General features: G+C 39.1%; 1 pseudogene; it reads right to left on the reverse strand.

Moving 5' to 3' along the window:
- Positions 1-15,506: 15,506 nt before the first annotated feature.
- Positions 15,507-16,199, reverse strand: LOC121152703 (annotated as a pseudogene).
- Positions 16,200-18,455: the final 2,256 nt, after the last annotated feature.

Here is an 18,455-nt window from a genome sequence, read left to right on the forward strand (position 1 = left end):
TCAACTTGTAGGATTAAGTTACATGAATAGACATCAGGAAATAATGCCTGCTACAAATTCAGAAGTCAATGGTTTTTAGCTGTAATCACTGACATTTTAAATATAATCGAGGAAATCAAGAAAAATGTTTTCCTGTCACACATACGTTCGAGGGCAACACAAGGAACTGATGACATCTCAGATGCATTCTCCATTCTACAGGCTTCAGCTTGCAAGCAGACATTTTTGGTATCCTCTTCTCATTCCTAGAGACTGGGCTGTGGGGATTGCTTCACGTTTGTCATTGGAAATCAACGTCACTCCTTCCTGCATCAGTTCTGTGGACTGTGATAGTGCCTCTCCACCTGTCCTGTCTCAGAGCGGCACTAGAAGCAATTCTGCTGTGCCGCGGGGTAGATCGCTTAGCAAGCCAGACAAGCTCAAGTCTGGTGCGGCAGATGGAGCTGAAGTCTCTATCTACATCATTTCATGAGCTTCTTTGTATCAGGATCAGAATTCGGAGTTACACAGTCACAAAACTCCTTCTGGCTTGCATGGAAGAAGGGCCTTGCTGGAATTCTGTGATGAGACATTATCGCCTTCTACTACAGTGTTCATTCAACAGAACTTCAGCTGGCAGCTGACAGAGGCACATTTGAATCATAACCTAACAAAGTTTTCAATTTACTGTACACCGTCCCATTCATATCGGGCTGCTGTCTTCCCTCTTTTCTGCTTATTTTTTTTTTCTCTAAATTTCTCAGTCTGAAGACCGCAGGTTTCCTTTCTGAGTAACACTTTTTTTTTATTAATACTTTACTCCTTATCTTCGTGCTGCAGTGTATTCCGCACAAGCCCTGTATTTTCTTCCGTCACTGTTTCCTCTAACGTGTGCTGCTCCGTTTCACCTCTGAGAGGTACTTCTTTCAAAGCTGGCCAGCAAAATTTCGGAAAGACAATGTGCACGCATCCTTGGTTGGCGCTATGCTGAAAATGCTAGAAAATCATTAAATTCCCACAGAGAGGCAGATAAGCATATTCACAGAGACATGGCCAAATTTTCTTGAATGGAAGTGGACGGGTGAGCCAGGAGAAGACAGTGAAACATTTAATAACCAACTGTGTTCCATTCTCTGACAATTCACGTGGACCAAACTGTTGAGGGATGTTTGATGAAGCAAGCCTTGCCCTGAAGGCCCAGGTCAACCTGGCAGACCGACATCTCCTCGGTCCATAGAGGGTTTCTGAAGCTAGACTTGAATAGAGCTCCTTCTTTCCCAGAAAGCAACAATTTGGCACTGGAAAAATCCATCACACATCATAAATAACAGTATCCAGAAGTCAACTTTGCACATTTGGAAAACACATCAAGTATTAGATGGGATCGTATGACATTAATATATCCTAGTAACCTTAAACTTTTCATACAAGTCACTGTATCACCCACAGTCAGTAACTTCACTAACCTAGGCATTTCAACATGAGACTCTTTCTACTTACATAGATGATACCATATCCATTATCACATATATTAGCAATGCTCCCGATTTTATAAAACCTATACTTGTGCTGATTTTTGGAAGTTCTCATTTGCATTATATTATGAGAAACGTCTTGAAATTTTATTATTCTAATACACACAGCTAAAGTTCCTATTGCAAGATATCGGACAATGAGCACCTTACACTAACTTACAGCATGTGTGCTAATAAGTACTACATAACTAGGACTCAGTACTTACACATCTCAAGCCAAGGATGGATTTTAGTGGAGTTTTCTGTCATGCCACTTATCCTACAGTGCAAGACTTACAGCATGTTAGAATGGAGAAAATAATCCAGTAACTCAGTGGCCTTCAAACATCTATTGTATTTTTTTAACATGGTATTGAGTGACCAATATGTTAGAAAATGCAAGTTCTTAACCACATCTTTTTTTTTCTCTCCAAATTCTCTTTTTATTTTGACAATCTTTACATGGTTAATTTGGGTAAAAAAAGGGTCAAGGGCTACAGGAAAGTGGGTAAGACTATTACTTCCATATTGTTTCCTTCATGTATCTGAGCTAAAGGGGGATATTGAGGGAGAAGCCCCACCCGGATTCCCACCCACCCCAAGTCCCGCATGTGGGGCATGCTCTGAGATACTCGCTCAAGTGGTTTTGATAGTTCACCAGTGATGAATCACTGCCAATCTCGCCTCTCTTAACATGATGAGGTCGTTGAAAAATCCACCAATTGACATTGTCCATCTTAGCATCTCTATTTGCCCTGTATTTTGTTGCCAACCTATAGCTGAGGTAGTTGAGTAACTTGTTCCATCTTCTGTCCTTTCATGGTTCGGGTTCTGAGTCCGGCATTTCAATTGGGGAGATCCCCAAAGAAACTTCATCTGAGGTGTTCCCAGGCCAGATTCTTCTATGCACCAGCAAGTACATAGCCCAGCACAGTCCATCACCCTGATCAGCTGGTGGTTGCAACTGCTGGGTTGGTTCTGTTTTCAGCCCCGCCTTCCGCTAGAACCAATGGGTGTTGCAGTCCAGACTGGTTCTGCCCAGCACATACTCGGCCCTCACAGTGGGAGTTACATCCTGTAACTACTTCCTTGACATCTCAATTTTAGTATATACACAACCAGCTGCGATAAACTCTTTTTTGTTTTCTCCCAAGCTAGCATGTTTTTTAGTTTAACCTAAGTCAGAGTGGCAAAGGTACAGTGGAAGGATCAACACTAACATCCATCATTTATAACAGCTGAGTACGAACTTAACATCAAAGTTCCTACGCAGTTACACCTTGTTCAGCATTACCAGTCATAAATCGATAAAGTTTTTGGGAGAAGAAAATTAAGCCACAATTTAAACCTTGCGGTATAATAGTGATCAAGTATGGTTTTACAGAACTTTTAATTTTAACAATTGAAGAATAGAAAAGTTTTAGGCAGGTGAGCAGGGAAATCCCCAACAACCCAGTGAGTGAGGAAGAATTTAACTCTACATCCTACCTAGTTAAGTCCAGGAGAAGCAAATAGGGAGCCTGACCAGTAAGTACAGGCTGAGCGATTATAGGCTAGTTGGCCTTTTCCCTGGCTATTCCAGACTTTCTATATCTATATCTATGCCTCTCTCTGTTTGTCTGAATAGCCAAATGGGAAGACTGATCACAAAGGTACAAGCTGCATGATTATCAACTAGCTGACCTTTATTAGTTTCTATCTGCACTTAAAAATATGCTTACTGACCAAAAGTACTTAAAAAAATCTTTAAAAGGTCCTTGAAAAAGTAGATGCAAATACGTTTGTTTTGGTACAAATGACTTTGAAATATGTGCATAAATTTTCATAATGTGCACTTTCCACAGTTTGAAGAGCCTCCATATAATAGCATTTAGACTCAGTATTAGATTTTAGGTAGCTACCGTTCTGAATGATCCTTTTAAATACATCTTTTTAAGATTTTTAAGTAGTTCTAGTAAACATATATTTTTTTAAAAAATATGAGAACATACAATAATAATGTTAGCATTTCTGTCCCTCTTAATGCCAACTCCTATCTGATGTCATAAATATGGCTCTTCACAGCTTTGTCAATAAGTGTGTAAAGTCATACTTATCTAAATATTGCAATAATTACGGAATTTTTTAAAACAAGCTATTTTTGAAAAAGAGAGATGTATTTAGCATAACATTTAAGTACAAATTTTCAGTTTCTTTCACATTTTTTTGTGGTCAAAAGTAACATATGGATAAATAAATCCCACTACTGCAATGAACTAAAGCATTAACATATGTACTCCTATGAGAATGTTTTCACACAGAAACTTGATGTAAACAGTCACGCTTTATTGTCTTTCAATATCATCCTTTGAAAGTATGATCATACCCTTCTTAGCCACGTACAACCTTGAAGAAGAGAATATCAAACTCTTTGCACAGTGTCTACTAATAACACAATGGTAATTTATGGTCAGCGGTTTAATACCATTATATGTCTTTCCCCATAGAGTCATGATTCATATTTTCTTCCATTTTGCGGCTGTTCCTCCCTGTGGGCCAAGCAGGAAATCAGAAGAGGAGACAAAGAAGCTGTGGATATATAGATGAGAACAGTAGACCAGTTCTCCTTTGAGTCATTTGCAGTTATCATAGGCAAGACCAGGTTATCATCTCATTGACTAACCAACGATACTTTAAGAAGCAATCTCCCCAGACAACACTGAACTTATTTCAAATGCAAGGTGCTTGCTGAATTCCCCCTTGATACTCACACTGGATAGATTGAAAATTTACCAACTGAAACTACTTTCGGTTAAATACATTTGCTGATTAGCGGAACTACAGGGGAGAAAAGGCATGTATTTCACACTTTGTCTCGTGTTTTCTTTTTCTTTTCTTTCTCTCTCAGTGCTTCACACTGTCATTTGCTTTTTGCATCTTCTGTCTTGGCACTTCATTATCATTCATCTCTTCATAGTTGTTTACGTTTCAACAATTCTTCTCTTTCCACTGTTTCAGATGTTATCTCTCTTCCTTCACAGCATCTACATTGGTGCATTTAATGGATGCCCCTTTTCAGCTGTTTTGCATATTATATCTACATAATCTGTGATACTTACGTAGTATTGACTTTATCTTTCATGTGAAATGATTGTTCTCTTTTAATGCCTTCATATAAAGTTCGGAGATTTATTGATGTTATAATATGCAGATTCATCACACAACTTCTAACTGCTGCATAGTTCTACAACAAGACGGTTGCAGCTCACAACACAGTCCCTGCAATGAGGATGATGTTTGTGACTGTTTACGGAGAGCTCAACTATGATAACAAAACTACTGGTACAACTGGCACAAAGTGGGGAGCTAGGACCATGGCCCAGTTCATGGGATTGTTAGAGGAGTGCAGTGGAAGGGAAATGGCAATCATTAGGCCTGCTCACTGCTTCTAGAATGGAGAGAGTTAGATTTTTTTTCCCATGACAAATTAAGTGAATCCATATCCTTATAACTCATAGGAATCCTACTTTGACTCCATCAGCACACTCTATTTCATCAGGGTGAAAAAATAACATTTAAGAAACTGAAACCTATTGACTTTATTAACTGAAAACTTTTGCACCAACAGTTCATTTTATAGCCTGCTTTGTCTTCCTTTCTCCATTGTCCTGACATTCTCTTCGAGATAGATGTGGCTTCACCCACGCATGTGAAATTTGACATCTGACAGTGCTCTAGCAGCATTCACAGCACTCCCTTTTATCTGAGATTTGTGCTCGTACTTCAGATCATCATATTAAGATGCTTCCATAGAGCAACCCTGAATGTGTCAAAATCAATTTTAATGGCCTTCCACTGCAACCAATGTTTGGGTTGCGTTTGCATCATTAAAAGGAATAGAAAAATATGGTGCAGTTGAACAAAATAGATAGTAATTAGCTGTCAAGCCTTGGTTGATAAGAATCTAAGATATTATGCTTCCAGCAGAGAAAATCAATGAAAGTATGTTACCTTCCAAAGACCTGATTAGGCTGCTGTAATTGGACCAGCATAAATCCACAAGAGGTTTACTATAATACACTATATTTCATCGTTAATGCTTACATTCAACATTTGATTAATGGACCTACATTCTCTGTAATCCTTAAATATCTTCCAAAAAATAAGGTCATTCCAGTGTGGTATTTCACCATAGATTTTTCTTCTCTGGAATTTTCAGTAATAAGGTTATACCTGGAAACAAATACAGGATTTCAAGGATATAAATAACGGGGCTTGGCACAATAGCCTAGTGGCTAAATCCTCTCACCTTGCATGCACAAGGATGCTATATAGATGCTGGTTCATGTTTTGGCTGCACCACTTCCCATCCAGCTCCCTGCTTGTGGCCTCAAAAAGCAGTCGAGCATGGCTCAAAGCTTTGGGACCCTGTACCCGTGTGGGAGACCTGGAGAAGCCATTTGGAATGCCAACATTGTCTTCCAGGGTTCTGTCTATACCTACTTTCTGGGAGGCAGTGGAGTTGGCGCAGTAATTGTCTCTCTGTTGCTACACTGAAGACCTGGAATGAGTTCTGGGCTCTTGCACTCAAACTGGCCCAATTCTGGTCATTCCAGGCAATTTGAAGGCAAACTAATGTTTAGAAGCACTTTGTTTTTTAATATATTTTTATTTTGAACTTTGAATTATGCTGCACAATTTCATATAGGCTGGGATTTCCCCCCCAAACTCCCACCCCAACATATTTTCCTCATTTTATTATAATGGTGTAGTCCTTCATAAGGAATCATAATTCTATCAGTACCAACATTGTTGGTACAGACAATATCAGACAGTCCAGCATCCCATTGTCTACCCATGTCCAACAGTTTCATTGGTAATCCATCTTTTGTCTGGGAGCACGGATGCATGTTCCATTGTTCCCCCACGTCTGCATATGATAGACCCCAGTACTCTATCACTATACATTTCCATAATTGAGAAGTCATGAAACAAGGTCAACAACTGGTATGACTTAGAACAGGCCACAACAACATGAACAACATGAACAACAAATTACAGCACCATGAAAAAACATGCCACTGAGTAACCAACACGTGAGTGACAAAAAAGGAATCACAAAAGTCTCTTTGGGAAAAAATGCTGCCACTGTGTAATCCATAAGCCAGTGATGAATTTGACAAGAGAAAATAAATTGTTTGGAATAAACAAAACTGAAATAAAAAACATCAAAACACATAGGATACAGCCAAAACAAATTAAAAAAAAAAACAGTATGGATTGGATAGAAGTCTTTTTTCTCCTCCTCACCATCTTCATCCTTCTCCTCCTTCCCTCCATCCCTGCTTCTCAAATAAATTCAAAACACAAACTTCTAAAAAGTAAAGACACACATGATTCTCTGAGCTCTTAATACTCCTCACTGGCCTTAACTTATGTTCTAGCCTGCCCTCAGTTTGCCTCACTGCCTTCCTCCATGGCAACAAACCAGAGAGAGTCCTCATTTCTCTAAGGCCCATAGTTCTTAGCAAATTGTCCAAATTGGCTATACTATCCTATTCAGCAACAATGCCCTTTATCCTCCACCATCTGTCAGCCCTGCAAATGCCAAATTTACTTAGATTTCTGTGGCAAAATCGTGCATTTTTCATTTCTTTCAAGTTATGCATATCTTGTTAACTCTGTGTAAAATGCTATTTCTCCATTCTCTGGCAAAATATTATTCCTCAAAGCTCAAACCAAATGCTATCTCTTTTTCATTCCATTCTTGAAATTTTCCATTGTTTCCCCTCCTAAAACTAAATTCATTACCTTCTTTTGTGCACACAAGGCAGGAAATGGGTAGTTAGCTAATGTCATCACTATATGCATTATCTTTGTAGGCTTAATGTCAGTAACCCTATAGTCTATTTTAATCATAATTTAATAGTCTATTTATACTATCTGTAATATTTAAAATATCTATCTATAATAGACCTCCTTTTCCTAAACCAGAAGATTATATATGCATATATGTAAAGCCAATCTGAGAATGGTATGTTAAAAAAAAAGAGTGTGAAGAATTTATCTGCAACCCTAATAAAAAACATGATACATGTTTCTTATTGGAGAAAATAGGTGCCAAACCACTGGGCAAATTTCCTCACCAAATTTATCAGGTTTATTAGCGCAAATAACCAGACATTCAGGGCCTACAATCAACTAGCACAATTTGTTTGTTTGTTTGTTTGTTTGTTTTTATTGGAAAGTCAGATACACAGAGAGAAGGAGAGACAGAGAGAAAGAATTTCTATGCATTAATTCACTCCCCAGGTGGTCGCAACAGCCAGAGCTGATCTGATCGGAAGCCAGGAGCTGCTTCTGAGTCTGTCACACAGACTTTGAGCTGTCCTCTACTGGGCCACATAGAGGGAGCCAGATGAGAGGCAGAGCAGCTGAGACAGGAACCAAAGCCCATATGGGATCCTGGTGCATGTAAGCCGAGGGCTTTAGCCACTAGGTTACCACACCAGGCCTGTACAGATTTTTAAATACCCAATCATTTGACTCAAACCATTAGAAGACAACATAGGTCCAAGTAGCACACAGTTCAAAACTGTCAGAGGTATGGGATATATTTTTTTGCAAATTCAAAATGTTCTACATGGGTTATCAAATCCCTGTTCTAAGATCCGTGTCACGTAATCAAATAAAAAGTAGATAAGCAACTTGCTTATAGCAATAAAATGAAATTCTCTCTGACAGTGGCTACATAATGTATCAATACCAGAGAGATAACTAGCAGAATGTGTCAGCTCTCTTAGGAACTAGAGATTTCTTTCTATTGTTGATGTTGTGATACGACTTTTCATTTGAGGGGCTGTACAGTAGCTGTGAAATGGAGGCTAACATATCCAGATGTAAGGATACAATGTAGAATGCATTTCTACTTCCAGACAAAGATGGACTTAAAATGAAACTGTTTACTATATCTTGACAATAGGATGCTGGACTCTCTGCCATTGTCCATGCCCACAATGATGGACATATGACTGTGTATGAAGAACTATACTTTAGTAATGATATAGATGAACTAGGCAGGGAGGGAATTGGGGCCGGGATAAGGGAAATACCAGGAGCCTATGGAACTGTATCATAAAATGATAATAATAATAATAATAAAATCTAGAAAAAAATAAAAGAAAGAAATTCTCAACCCCCGCAATGGTTGGGCCAGCGGGAACCAGGGCACCAGCATCCCAACGATCTTACATTTACCTGCTTTGTATTTTTAATTCCTACTTCTCTTTTCCTTCCTCCTCCTTCTAAACAATTAATGTTATAATTCATGATAAGAGATACCAGCATGGTAATTTCTCTGAAATTCCAGGCTGACAATGTTGTTGACTTTGTGCTTCCCCAAATCTTCAGATATTTTGTCACTATAGCTATGACTTACAACAACAGATATCAATTTAGCCATGGTTCCCTAGGTTAGAAATCTAGTCTCAGCTTGACTTTGGAATTCTTCTTAGCTTTCTTTCCATTCTCAGGCATTAACTGCACAAGGTGGATTTCTTATTGTCTGGGGTCCATTTCATGACTGTGCCATTGCTGGGAAAACTGAACTGGCATTACCTTGGCTGACGAGGTGCCTCACTCACATAAGTTAGCCTGCTGTGGCCTGTGGGGCAGAGGCAGGCTCAAAAAGACTGAGTTGAAACATACAGGACTTCTTTAAGACTTTGAATTGGAGCTGGCATAACGTTTTTTTTTCTATTGCCTGCCTAAGTCACCAGCAGCCCAGATTTGAGAAGTGAAATAGACACTACCAATTCTTGGTAGGAACTTAAAATTCACACTCCAAAGAGCCATGATCTGGAAAAACAAAAGAACAAATGAGCAATGGGCATTTGACACAGCAGTTAGGATGTTGCTCGTGATTACTGCATCTCGTAACTGTCTGGATTTGAGCTCTGGCATGGCTTGCAATTACAGCTTGCTGCTGATGTGCATTCTGTCTGCAGCGGGTGATGGTTCAGCCACCTGGGTCCCTCCCATGCATGCTTGGGAGTTCCATGCTCCTGGAATCAGCTGGGCCCGGTCCCCCTGCGGATGAGAGATCACTCATTCCTCTCCCCCTGCTCCGTCTCCTGTTGCTCTCTAGCTCTCTTGGCATTTCAAGTGAACAGAATTTAAAAACAGAGCTGAACAATTATACTTGTTCCATCATCTATTACTGGCAGTAGAAAATGCACACTGCTTCTTTCTCCTGGATAATCTCGATAAGCTGCAAATAGTCGCTCTACTGCACAGAACTGGATTCTGTCCTGAGCAACGCAGTGTCAGTATGATGACTGTCCTTTTAATTTTCATCAGGCCAGAAACAGTTTGCAGAACGCTATCAGCTCTGGCATTCACTACAATGTGTTGTCTTCGAAGCTTTGAGAACAAAACACTCATTTCTGCCAGCTGCACAAACAACAATTTTATCACATTCATCAGGAATGAGGGTATTTTACAGAGGCTTGCCGTGTTATCAAACACAAACATTTGATCATAGATGATAACGTAGTATCAGAGAATAGTGGTACTGCATCATGACCTATCACCATGTTAAGTGCTGAGCTGCTGGAAACCTAAGCAGAGCTATGGAACAACATCAAGCGGCATTCAGAATGCACTTAGAGACCACATACACACTTAAACCTCCTTAGCAGGCTCCTGCAGTGACATCATCAAGATTCCCAGAATGGAGAGGCAGACCTATGTAAAATGAACTCACGTATGTAGCAAGTATGTAAAAGGAAGCAGATAATGCCCCAAAACCTCCAGGATGCTATGGGCCTACATCAAGTGCCTGGAACCATAATCTGTACAAAAACGCAGTGACAGGAGCCAGTGCTCCGACACATCATGGGGAAGTCAGTGTTTGACATGCTCTTCCCGCATAGTAGAGGATCAGCTAGGTATCCAGCAGCTTTTCTTCTGACCCAACAAGGGGTGATGCTTGGGCCCCCGCCATGCACATGGGAGACTTTAATCAAAGTCTGGGCTCCTGACTTTGGGCTGAACCAGCCTCTGATGTTACAGGCTTTCGGGGAGTGAACCAACAGATGGAAGATCTCCATCTCAAAGCATAGGTCTCTTTCCTTGTCATTCTTTCCATCAAACAAATGAATCTTTTTAAAGAGCTGAGTGATGGAAACTTTTTTAAACATTTATTTATTTTATTGAAAAGGCAGAGGTTACAGACAGGAGGAGAGACAGAGAGAAAGATCTTCCGTCAGATGATTCATTCCCCAAGTGGCCACAGTGGCTGGTATTGCGCCGATCTGAAGCCAGGAGCCAGGAACTTCTTTCTGGTCCTCTACATGGATGCAGGGTCCTAAGGCTTTGACCCATCCTCGACTGCTTTCCCAAGCCACAAGCAGGGAGCTGGATGGGAAGTGGAGCTGCCGGGATTAGAACCAGCGTCCATATGGGATCCCAGCGCGTACAAGGTGAAGAACTTAACTATTACGCTATAGCACCGGGCCCAGAATGATGGGAAATTTTAAAGTATGTCTTGATGTTCAAGTTAAAACTTTAAACAAAGCAAATGCAACTTGTTCATTTTGGAAAGCAATTGAAATTTATAACTAAGATTATTAAGTTGTAAAGTGTGACCAGAGCTATGAATACAATTTTTATACATGACTATAATATTCTGATCCTTCAGAGATTTACAAGGTCTTTAAGATTCCTGGAGCCTGGGCCTTGCTTCCTGACATTCTCTTTAAATTACATGAAATGAACTATGAATGTGTATTTTACAAAATTCCTTATCTCGTTTAATTTAGATTGCTTTCTTACTTAAGTAATTATAGGAATTCCTGTGGGTGGTGAGGAGAATGAATCCATTTGTAAAAGCAAGTGTATGCGAGATTCCTGGATAAAGATGTAATTCATTAGCCACGCAGGAAGGAACAGAAAATAATGAAATTGGCATTAGCAAAAGTATATTATTTTCTGAAGTTGTCACCCATGCCTATAAAGGAAGTGTCCTTCTTGGGACTGTGTACTGTCATATGACATGGACAGACATACAGCCTCAGTATACCAGGCTTCCATTGTTATATTAAAATTTTTTAAGTTTTATTTAATTTTATTGTAAACTCAGATATATAGAGAGGAGGAGATACAGAGAATAAGATTCCATCTGCCGACTCACTCCCCAAACAGCCACAATGGCCAGAGCTGTGCCGATCCAAAGCCAGGAGACAGGAGCCTCTTCCAGGTCTCCCACATGGGTGCAGGGTCCCATGGCTCTGACTTGTCCTGCACTACTTCCCCAGGCCACAAGCAGGGAACTGGAAGAAAAGCAGGGCTGCAGGGATTAGAACTGGCACCCATATGTGATCCTGACAGGTGCAAGTCAAGGACTTAAACTGCTAGGCTACTGTGCTGGGCCCATGAGTTAAATTTTACTATATAAAACTATCAAGGCAAAAGTTTTGCAAAATATTTGAATATGTATTGTTTTTTGTATAGTTTGAGTATTTTATTTTAGGGTTTTAATGTATACCCAGAAATGTTCTAAAGGTTAGGACATTTCCATTTATTTTATATTTGCAGCATTGTATTGTCTGTGTTGTCTCCGTTGTCACAGGCTGTTTGTGTAATCTCCAGTAATCTGTTTAGAAGAGCAGAGCTAAGCAAATGAGATGTGAAGACCAGAATGTGTAGGACTCAGACCCTGTGTGACAACAATATGAGCAGACACACCATTATAGAGGCAGGAGTGGACTCTGCCTCCTTCATTCTCTCTGCATCGTTAAAAAGAAACTACTTCCAAATAACTCCACATCTCTCACAAAGAGTGTCTGCATCTATTGCCATCCCGTTATGTGATCTCCCTCCAAAGGAACAAGGCATGATTGGTCCGTGCTATCCCAGAGTTCTGCACAAGTAACAGTGTCTGTTCAGAGCCTCTCTCCAACCTGTGACCTTTGTAACTAACGCACAGTGGAAGTTGCTTTTGTAGTACTTGTGCCATGAGCAAACAAAATGCACCACAGATTCATCAAGGTCTTTGCCCTGTCTCTCTCTCTCTTCTCTCTCTCTCTCTCTCTCTTCCTCTCCCTCTCCCGTGTCTTCTCTCCAGTGAGGAGGTCAGTCCACCCTCCTGTAAGTCCTTGTTGCCTTATAAGAGAAAGAAGCTCTGCTTTGCTCTCTGGTTTCCTATTACAGTACAATCCACCTTTGTCAATAATAAGTTAATGCTGTAGTTCATTTCATTTGACTTTTTATTTTAAATTATTATATTGATATAAATGAAAATTTTTCATATATTTCACATTGTGATTTAGGAACATCATAACACTTCTCAGTCTACCCACCCTCCCTCTGTTTATACTATATTCAGCAGAATTTATTATATATATATTATATTCAGTGGGATATCCACTAAAATATTTGTGAGTTTGACTGTCCCTGTGCTTTGCTTTGCAAGATGGGATGAGGGGAGGCTCATAGTTCCATACAAAGATTGTATTGTGTTGAATCTCTCTTGCAATTGTGCCTGTATGCAAAATAATGGTGTTTCATTCAGCCACATATTGAGTATGATGGTTTTGTCATCAGACTGCATTGCTAAGTGTCACTGTAGTGGTCTTAGTTTTACCACAATCTATGATACTCACAGAACAATGAAACAAGTTGACCAAATCTTTCCTAAAATGTGTGCCAGGCATTAAGTGAGTTGGCAATGCAGTATTGTTCATGTGTGTGGAGGAACAGTAAGAACTCCAATCAGAACATATTAACATAAATGCATAATATATATGATTGCCTATTTACATTCTTGTGTGTGTATACTGCCAGTTTATAAATCATACACATTATTGATTTAAATGGGTTCATTTAGAAAAATAAATGTGAAAAAGAAAATAAAACTACCATTCAGTGAACCAACTGCCTCTTGATTTCTATGTCATCCAATAACAGAACTTATATGTTGCCACTAAGTTGCTATTTTTAAACTTACGTGACAGAATTAAACAGATCTTTTGTTAATTAATTTTCTAATCCTTAAATATTGCTTTGAGTAGCCAAGTCACAAACTCATGTATTGGTCAATCATATTGTTATTTAACCACATACAGGGGTTTTACAATCCCTTTAATAACAGTCATTTCTGAAAACTCCAGAACATCTCCCCATCTAGCTATTCTAAACATAACAACATGAACACATTGATGGACAGAAAAGTACTTCCCCTGACTTAGATTTGTTGTTTAGGAAAGATGGGAGATTGGGAGATAGAGATAGTCAGAGAGAGAGAGAGAAATAGAGAAAGAGAGAGAGAGAGAGGATGCATAAGTGGAGACAGACCCTATCAAGCCCCAAATGTTGTTTATTCCTTCCTGAGAATCATGTTATTTTGTTGTGACTCATTGTGGCCATATATGATTCAATATGCCTATTTTGTCCACCTAACTCAACCCAATGAGATGAATATAGCCAATATAGCCAAGATCTACAACATCATTTCCTAGTTTCCAAACATATTCTAGGAAAACTAAAGCAAGATTTTGACACAGATTTCATCATTTGCAGAATGCAAACCAGCGGGATACAAAATACAAGGTAAATTCAATAACATTTTACCATAAACATTACATACAGGGCCTGGCACAGCAGGCCAAAGTGGCTAAAGTCCTCACCTTACACACGCTGGGATCATTTCTGGGCACCGGTTAGAACATCCCAGCAACCCTGCTTCCCATTCAGCTCCCTGCTTGTAGCCTGGGAAAGCAGTCAAGGATGGCCCAAGTCTTGGAACTCTGCACTCATGTGGGAGACCCGGAGGAAGTTCTTGGCCTTGAATCAGCACAGCTCTGGCCATTGCGGCTACTTAGGGAGTGAATTATCCGATGCAAGATTTTTTTCCTCTCTTTCTCTCCTCCTCTCTGTATATATGACTTTCCAATAAACATAAATAAATCGTTTTTGAAAAGTTAGATTCAGTGAAAAAACATAGTGAATTACAAGTGAAACATACCACACAATCAATTTTAATTTAAATAATCTTACTGAAAGTTTTTTTTTAAAGTGGGTGTAGATTAGTAGGATTTTGGAAAATAGGACAGACATATTCCATTCTACATGCCAACTGCACTTTCCATGTGTCAGAGCAATTTCATAAAAGATTACCTCAGATTTGGTCATTTACACAACATAATTTTTTCTTGCTTCTGAAAGTTGAAAGTCCGAGATCAAAGGTTAATAGGATTGGATTCTCCTCAAACCTGTTGACTTGGCTTGAAAGACAGCGCTCGTCTCCTTCACCTGCCCTTGCTTCTGCGTCACTTCACCTGCCCTTGCTTCTGTTTGTATGCACATCTAATTTTTCTTCCTCTTCACATAAAGACATCAGTTCTATTGGAAGAAGGTCTTCTTCTGAGGTCTCAACATCCTCATGAACTCTTGAAAGACCCTGCCTCCAATTGCAGTAGTATATAAAGCTAGGTCAATATCTGTCTTTATTTACACTGTAAAATGGCAGACGATACATTATCATACCCATTCGGGGGCTGGCATTGTGGTGCCATGAGTTAGGCTGGCTCTGGGGACACCTACATTCCATACGAGAGTGGCTGTCTGCTTTGGGTTCTGACCACCTTGGTCAGGCTCAAGTTTCTTAACAATGTTCTTTGAAAGCAACAGGTGGTAGTTTGAGTACTTAAGTTCCTGCCACTTAAGTGGGAGACCTACATAAAGTTTTGGATTTCTGGTTTCAGCCTGGCTTAATCCTAGCTATTTGGGTGTTTGGGGATTAATGTTAAGAGTGAAGCTTGAGAACCTAAAAAGAAAATTTCTAATGCATATGTTTTTTTTTTTTTTATGTTAGACTGCTTTGGTTCAATTCTATCAAACATTAATAGTTGCCACAATAGTAAAGGGAAAGTAAGAAAGGCTAACAAAAGTCACCAATACAATAGTTATTCCAACTTCAGTGGAGTTGTTGTTTGTTATCTTACCAGATTATAATACCATAAGAGACTCCTTAGTTCATCCTTTTAGTAAGTCGGTCCTATTGCCAACATCTCCACCCTCTAAAATCGGTGTCACTTTCTTCATTCCACCTCGGGGAACAGATCATTTGAAAGCCATAGGAAGTCATTTGCTTTTTGAAGTGTTTTCCAGCAATATAGACTTGATGAATCAGATTCTCCATGTAGATGATGCTGTATTTGCCAAGAGAACACACTATCAGGAAGTTATCCGTCAGGGTAATTAGCTTCTTACTGATTTTGCGAAAGCCTCGCTTCTAGATCAGCTCATTCACTCACTTCAGATTGGAGTTGCCTCATGCACTGTATGATCCCACAGTCTTGTTGAGTTTAACTAAAGTTGCATTGAAGATCTAGTGAAGGCAAAGATGTTGAACCACTGTGAGGACTTTGTGGGGTTCACACCGTTGATATCTCTAAAGCTGATGACAACTGCCAATTTGGCTTCTGCAGGTAGGTAGTCACCAGCTTTGCTTGCCATGTTCGCTATCTGAATTTCAGATCTGTGCCACTGCCTGGATTCGTTGTGATACTGCCTCACTTCTTTCTAGATCACCTTCCTTCTCGCCTTTCAAAGCATCTTCTGAGCAAACTTCTTTAGCAGGCACTTGATCTTGAGTTCTGTGAAATTCCTCCACTTTCTCTTCAACCTTTCTGGCACAGCAGGAACCTTCTTCATTGCTTTGGCATCCTCCAGGGTTCCAGAGGTAAGAAGCTATCAAAAATATTTTTATGCGGATATACAGAATAAGGTTAGAGTTGTATAATAAAAGTAGAAAAAAATTGTTCTTCAATATCCAAGTATTTCAGACACAAACATTAGATATATTATTAGTATATTCAGTCCAAAAAATAGTCATAAAACTAACAGTCTTTTATTTTAGAAAATAACAAATGCGGGGTGCAGTGTATGAGAGTATCTGAGTCTAAACAATACCTGCAAAGAATGACTCACACAAATATGCACTATACTTTTCAAAGCTCCTAGGAGCGCCTCAAAAAGCTCATGGAAACATGTAACATGAAAAATTAACTTATGAATGTTGGTTTTTTTTAGTGATATAAGCTTATTTTTTGAATTCTGCTTTCTAATATCTTTTGAGCTATATTTGTGTTTGGATTTTTTAAAGTTACAATATTCAGCCTCATTTAACTCCTTCAGTAATTTATATTAGGTCTTCTTTATTTTAATTTCTTTCTCAATGGATTGATATCCAAAATACAACCAGCAAATGTTTTAGAGACTTACATATCTGTGCAAAAATGTTTAAAAAGTGAGAACATTAGAAATAGCATGAATGATCAAGTGTTTGGAAGTGAAAGGCAAGCTAGACAGCCTGAGCTTCGTCGACCAATGAAAAAATTTTAGAAATGGTGAGACGTCAGCATGTCATTGAGAGATGAGCTGGAAAACACATTACTGGGTTAGAGATGATGACCGCAGTCTAATGTAAGCAAATACGGGACTGCCTGAGAGATACAGTAACTAGACCAAAGTTCCAGGAATTACAGTGAACAAAGCTTTGACTACCTAAATATAGTAATCAGATTTTATCTTGGAGGAATGAGTACTCTGCAAGAACTAACACTTTCATGAAGATACAAACACACACACACATACATACATACATACATATATGTGTATATATATATATATATATCCCCTGTCTTTATAATAGCAATAGCCAAATCTTTTTTGAAAATCACCCTTCCCAGTATGGTGTTCATCTCATCCTCCAGATTCCAGATGTTCTTGACTTGAGCAATTAATATAACACAACTTCTTGGCCAGTAAGAGACTCCAGAAATAAGTAAGACCAGCATAACAGCATAAGAGAAGATCTACTGGAAGGGTTGATTAGCTATGGTCTTATTTTGGTAGGTCTTTTAAAATCATGAGATTGTAAAATGAAAAATACCAGGAGTCACCAACAGAGTCCACCTGAGAATGAAACCAATACAGCGAAGAGCAAAGCTGAGAGATGAAAATAGAACAAAGGCATCCATTTTTCTAATTAATTAATTAATTGATTGAAAGATATATGGGAGGGGAGAGAATGTATTCCATCCACTAGTTCATTTCCAAGACGGCCAAGATGGCCATACTGTGCCTGGCAGAGCCAACATCTTCATCCATATCTCCCATGTGAGTAGCAAGAGCACAGACGTTTGAACCATTTTCCATTTTTTTTTTCAGACAATTACCAGTGAGCTGAATCAGAAAGGCAGTAGCTGGGACATAAACTGACACCCACATGGGATGATGGCATCATGGGTTGCAGGTTTATCAATTATGCTATGATACCAGATCCAGGCACATATTTGAGTATCTCGTATGGCTGTGCATCAGTAGATGTACCAGGGTAATCACTGGTAAGAAGGTCAGTCACATCAACTCGCGAATGCCCTTTTGTTCTAAGCCAGCTTTCTGAATGATTTTCTGTTCTTGTAACTCAGTAATTGAATGAACATGTCAAGTTGTGTCAAAAACAGAGCCTGTAGCTATGGAAAAGGGACACATGAAATTACCCAGTGAGCATTGCTATAATGATTGATTTACCACTGAATAAGTAAAACATTTCCTCAGTGTGCTACTTTGCTTAGAGAGAATGAAGGGTGGAGTAGAAATACCATGAAATAAGGAATTAGTTTAACAGAATGCAAGGGGATGCAAAATAACTGACTTCCTAACATTCCGGCAAAAGATGGGGACTAAGGCCTGTGTCCAGGAAAAGTGGTTAGCCCTAAATTCATAGTGGAAAATCAAGACTTACTATTAAGAGTATATTCTAGGATGTAGGAAGTAAGATTGAAATCCAAACAGAAACAAAAACAAACATCTTGAAGAAATTTAAGTGCTTGCAGGCAATGCAATTTTGCACACAAAACAGAAGCATGAAATGTGTGGTCCAGAACAGAAAAACATGTAAAATGGTTTTATTTTAAG

The sequence above is a fragment of the Ochotona curzoniae genome, unplaced genomic scaffold, assembly GCF_017591425.1.
Source record: "Ochotona curzoniae isolate NIBS_2020 unplaced genomic scaffold, NIBS_Ocur_1.0 contig_2599, whole genome shotgun sequence".
NCBI lineage: Eukaryota > Metazoa > Chordata > Mammalia > Lagomorpha > Ochotonidae > Ochotona > Ochotona curzoniae.